Source organism: Procambarus clarkii, chromosome 11, assembly GCF_040958095.1.
Source record: "Procambarus clarkii isolate CNS0578487 chromosome 11, FALCON_Pclarkii_2.0, whole genome shotgun sequence".
Classification (NCBI taxonomy): domain Eukaryota; kingdom Metazoa; phylum Arthropoda; class Malacostraca; order Decapoda; family Cambaridae; genus Procambarus; species Procambarus clarkii.
The window spans coordinates 27,736,764-27,742,229 of record NC_091160.1 but is presented as its reverse complement, the minus strand read 5'-3'; the positions used below and the strand labels follow the sequence as shown (position 1 = coordinate 27,742,229).

Genomic DNA, 5,466 nt, shown 5'->3' with positions numbered 1-5,466 from the left:
AAGCTAAGCTATACCTGTTTTTGGTTAATTACACCTGACCAACCCTAGGGATGGGTTGGTCAGGTGTCGGCCAATATATTCTCCCCCTTCTCCCTTCTCCTTAGTCAGTCTGGTGTTGACAAAGGCTTTAACAGAGCCGAAACGTTCACCTCATTTCATATTTCTTTGTGGATTTTCCGCATAAAATGATCAGTGTTTTGTGATCGTCAATTGCATATATATATATATATATATATATATATATATATATATATATATATATATATATATATATATATATATATATATATATATATATATATATATATATATATATATATATATATATATATATATTCCTTTGTATATATGTGGACTATATATATACAGTGTGTACCTGCTGCTGCATCGGGGAGGGGCATTGATTGGATTAAATTTAAGATTAATGAAGAATATGGAGATCTTGACCAAGACAAATTATTTCAGGTGAAGTTTAACATCACCTGAAACAATAACATCAACATATATAAGCCAGTTTTTTCCTCATAAGCAAATATTTTATCCGAAATCCAAATTTGTAAGTCGAATATAATTTAGAATAATGCAGTGTATACGCTGAAAATTAGTAAAACAAAAATCGCTTCCACGCCCCATATATTGTTTGAATCGTTGTAAGTTTTCCAGAAATTATGAGTGTAGTTTGGATCAAATGGTCTGTTGTGGTTTGGTTCCCTGTGTAATCCTCCGATCCAATGTTTTTTTTTTATATGTTCATGTTATTTTGATTATATTGCAGGTGACGGAAGCCAGGCCCATGACAGTGGGTCCAGCCCAGAACAGCCAAGGGGTACCAACAGTGGCAGGAACATGGTCTACCACAATACAGCCGGGTACCAACAGTGGCAGGAACATGGTCTACCACAATACAGCCGGGTACCAACAGTGGCAGGAACATGGTCTACCACAATACAGCCGGGTACCAACAGTGGCAGGAACATGGTCTACCACAATACAGCCGGGTACCAACAGTGGCAGGAACATGGTCTACCACAATACAGCCAAGGGGTACCAACAGTGGCAGGAACATTGTCTACCACAATACAGCCAAGGAGTACCAACAGTGGCAGGATCACGATATACCACAATTCAGGGGGTTTCCAGATTAGGCAAGTTAATCGTCAACTCTCTGCAAATTATTTTACCAAACCTTTATGGTAACGAACCACGACCCGACAGTCTTATGAACATGTAAGGCTAATGATCTCCGATTGAGTGTTGTTGTTAACCGAACCATTTGTGAGGATGTTGTAGTTATCTGATTCGAGAAGGGGCAGTTGTGGTGACTAGGGCACTATTCCTCCCCTGTAGGGCCAGACGCTGGCCAGCTGTGGTGGCCAGGGCACTATTCCTCTCCTGTGGGGCCAGACGCTGGCCAGTTGTGGTGACCAGGGCACTATTCCTCCCCTGTGGGGCCAGACGCTGGCCAGTTGTGGTGACCAGGGCACTATTCCTCCCCTGTAGGGCCAGACGCTGGCCAGCTGTGGTGGCCAGGGCACTATTCCTCTCCTGTGGGGCCAGACGCTGGCCAGTTGTGGTGACCAGGGCACTATTCCTCTCCTGTGGGGCCAGACGCTGGCCAGTTGTGGTGACCAGGGCACTATTCCTCCCCTGTGGGGCCAGACGCTGGCCAGTTGTGGTGACCAGGGCACTATTCCTCTCCTGTGGGGCCAGACGCTGGCCAGTTGTGGTGACCAGGGCACTATTCCTCCCCTGTGGGGCCAGACGCTGGCCAGTTGTGGTAACCAGGGCACTATTCTTCCCTGTAGGGCCAGACGCTGGCCAGTTGTGGTGACCAGGGAACTATTCCTCCCCTGTAGGGCCAGATGCTGGCCAGCTGTGGTGACCAGGGAACTATTCCTCTCCTGTGGGGCCAGATGCTGGCCAGTTGTAGTGACCAGGGCACTATTCTTCCCTGTGAGGCAAGATGCTGGCCAGATGTAGTGTCCAACATTGTCTTCCTCCACAGCAGAGCAAACAAAACTCGTAGAATATAATACACTAACCCGCGTCAGTTAAACTACCATCCCACTTATAAATACTGCATAACCTGTGCTCATCTTGCAAAGGAGTTTTCAGAAGTTGCATCTCATTATTAAGGAAATTGCAAAGAACAAGTAATTCTGATGAACATTGAATTAAAAACTGATAAAACTAATCGGAAAAGTTGGTTAGAAGGGTACGACTGAGACACGGGAACTTGAGAGTACAGTCTGGCATATTACCTTAATGACTCGTCCCGTAGTGGAGCTGCGTAACGGGCATCATAACAGGGAAAGGCCCTGTTCTCTGTGCCGACGATGATTCACAATAACGCAGCTGTGACTTATCGTCGTCCAACAGTGGACGATGAGTACACTGATGTGTCCAAGATTTGATGATCAAACCACACAACGGAAATTGAATAAAACGACGTTCCTTCATTTACGGATATGTGGCCGGAGCATCATCTCTCTCTCTCTCTCTCTCTCTCTCTCTCTCTCTCTCTCTCTCTCTCTCTCTCTCTCTCTCTCTCTCTCTCTCTCTCTCTCTCTCTCTCTCTCTCTCTCTCTCTCTCTCTCTCTCTCTCTCTCTCTCTCTCTCTCTCTCTCTCTCTCTCTCTGTCTCTGTCTCTGTCTCTCTCTCTCTGTCTCTCTCTCTCTCTCTCTCTCTCTCTGTCTCTGTCTCTGTCTCTCTCTCTCTGTCTCTCTCTGTCTCTGTCTCTCTCTCTCTCTCTCTCTCTCTCTCTCTGTCTCTGTCTCTCTCTCTCTGTCTCTCTCTCTCTCTCTCTCTCTCTGTCTCTGTCTCTATCTCTCTCTCTCTCTCTCTCTCTCTCTCTCTCTCTCTCTCTCTCTCTCTCTCTCTCTCTCTCTCTCTCTCTCTCTCTCTCTCTCTGTCTCTCTCTCTCTCTCTCTCTCTCTCTCTCTGTCTCTCTCTCTCTCTCTCTCTCTCTCTCTCTCTCTCTCTCTCTCTGTCTCTGTCTCTATCTCTCTCTCTCTCTCTCTCTCTCTCTCTCTCTCTCTCTCTCTCTCTCTCTCTCTCTCTCTCTCTCTCTCTCTCTCTCTCTCTCTCTCTCTCTCTCTCTCTGTCTCTCTCTCTGTCTCTCTCTCTCTGTCTCTCTCTCTCTGTCTCTATCTCTCTCTCTCTGTCTCTCTCTCTCTCTGTCTCTCTCTCTCTCTGTCTCTCTCTCTGTCTCTCTCTCTCTCTCTCTCTCTCTCTCTCTCTCTCTCTCTCTCTCTCTCTCTCTCTCTCTCTCTCTCTCTCTCTCTCTCTCTCTCTCTCTCTGTCTCTGTCTCTGTCTCTGTCTCTGTCTCTGTCTCTGTCTCTCTCTCTCTCTCTCTCTCTCTCTCTCTCTCTCTCTCTCTCTCTCTCTCTGTCTCTGTCTCTGTCTCTCTCTCTCTGTCTCTCTCTCTCTCTCTCTCTCTCTCTCTCTCTCTCTCTCTCTCTCTGTCTCTGTCTCTATCTCTCTCTCTCTCTCTCTCTCTCTCTCTCTCTCTCTCTCTCTCTCTCTCTCTCTCTCTCTCTCTCTCTCTCTCTCTCTCTCTCTCTCTCTCTCTCTCTCTCTCTCTCTCTCTCTATATATATATATATGTCGTACCTAGTAGCCAGAACGCACTTCTCAGCCTACTATACAAGGCCCGATTTGCCTAATAAGCCAAGTTTTCCTGAATTAATATATTTTCTATAATATTTTCCTTATGAAATTATAAAGCTGCCCTTTTCACTATGTATGAGGTCAATTTTTTTTTATTGGAGTTAAAATTAACGTAGATATATGACCGAACCTAACCAACCCTACCTAACCTAACCTATCCTATCTTTATAGGTAAGGTTAGGTTAGGTAGCCAAAAAAAGCTAGGTTAGGTTAGGTTAGGTAGGTTAGGTAGACGAAAAAACATTAATTCATGAAAACTTGGCTTATTAGGCAAATCGGGCCTTGCATAGTAGGCTGAGAAGTGAGTTCTGGCTACTAGGTACGACATATATGTATATATATATATATGTCGTACCTAGTAGCCAGAACTCACTTTTTGGCCTACTATTCAAGGCCCGATTTGCCTAATAAGCCAAGTTTTCCTGAATTAATATATTTTTTCTAATTTTTTTCTTATGAAATGATAAAACTACCCATTTCATTATGTATAAGGTCAATTTTTTTTTTATTGGAGTTAAAATTAACGTAGATATATGACCGAACCTAACCAACCCTACCTAACCTAACCTAACCTATCTTTATAGGTTAGGTTTGGTTAGGTAGCCGAAAAAGTTAGGTTAGGTTAGGTTAGGTAGGTTAGGTAGTCGAAAAACAATTAATTCATGAAAACTTGGCTTATTAGGCAAATCGGGCATTGCATAGTAGGCTGAGAAGTGCGTTCTGGCTACTAGGTACGACATATATATATATATATATATATATATATATATATATATATATATATATATATATATATATATATCTGTCTCTCTCTGTGTAGCAGCCATGCCCGCACACTTACGGTAATCCCTAGTAAAGTGTTACGCCTGAAAGTAGTTACTGATAGTCACGACGAATGAATGGTTCATTCCCACACAAAGAACATAACTTACAATGTGTACCTTTTTGTTCCATAGCTCATCACAAAAATACATTGAAAACCATTGTTAACTGTACTTTCGAGTCGTGATATAAATATATATACATATATAAATACATAAAAAAAACATATACAACATGCTTGTTGAAAGTAACGCTGAGCGACGCACCCGAGTCGCCCTCTGACACCGGCTTGCTTTATACGTTGTACAGTAAATAGAAAAACATTGAGCATAATGAGTTATTGTTATGGCCTTGGGTACTATTATGCTCTCCCTCACCTCCCTGTGTACCAGGGGGCGAGGGTGTGATCCTCCACCTTAACCCCTTGTGTCCACGCTCCCCCTCATATATATATATTTTCTTACGGGAATATTGTATATTTTTGTACTGGCTCACTATACATGTTAATATTTGGTAAATAAAAATATATATATATATATGTATATAAAGCATTATACCTGAGTTATTTCACTTACCTTCATTGGATACGAACACTTTGGCTGCAGCAGTATGTACCATTTATTCAGTAGTATACACCAGTTAGTATCATATTTTGAACTGGAATGTCTTATTTGCTTAAGGAGCACAGGCATCATACTTACAGCGAGGTGCGGCAGGTGGGTGAGTGATTAGTACTCATCAAGAATTGATGTAACCAGTGGTTTCCTGAGCAGGAGTGCATGTCCTCTGATATACACAGTTTCACTCACGCATGATTAGTACGCCGTAAACAGTTACTCACTCAGAGATGTGGCCAGTGTGAAGTACACACTCACTCAGGGATGTTACCAGTGTGAAGTACACATTCACTCAGGGATGTGGCCAGTGTGAAGTACACACTCACTCAGGGATGTGGCCAGTGTGAAGTACACACT

General features: G+C 43.2%; 1 protein-coding gene across 1 annotated transcript in view; it reads left to right on the top strand.

Moving 5' to 3' along the window:
* The window catches only part of LOC123751042 (nephrin), a 744,040-nt gene extending 741,341 nt beyond the window's left edge, over positions 1-2,699 (top strand). Inside the window, exon 18 of the mRNA XM_069322448.1 lies at positions 776-2,699. The gene's annotated coding sequence lies outside the window, so the exon portion shown is untranslated. The remainder of the gene's footprint in view (positions 1-775) is intronic.
* Positions 2,700-5,466: the final 2,767 nt, after the last annotated feature.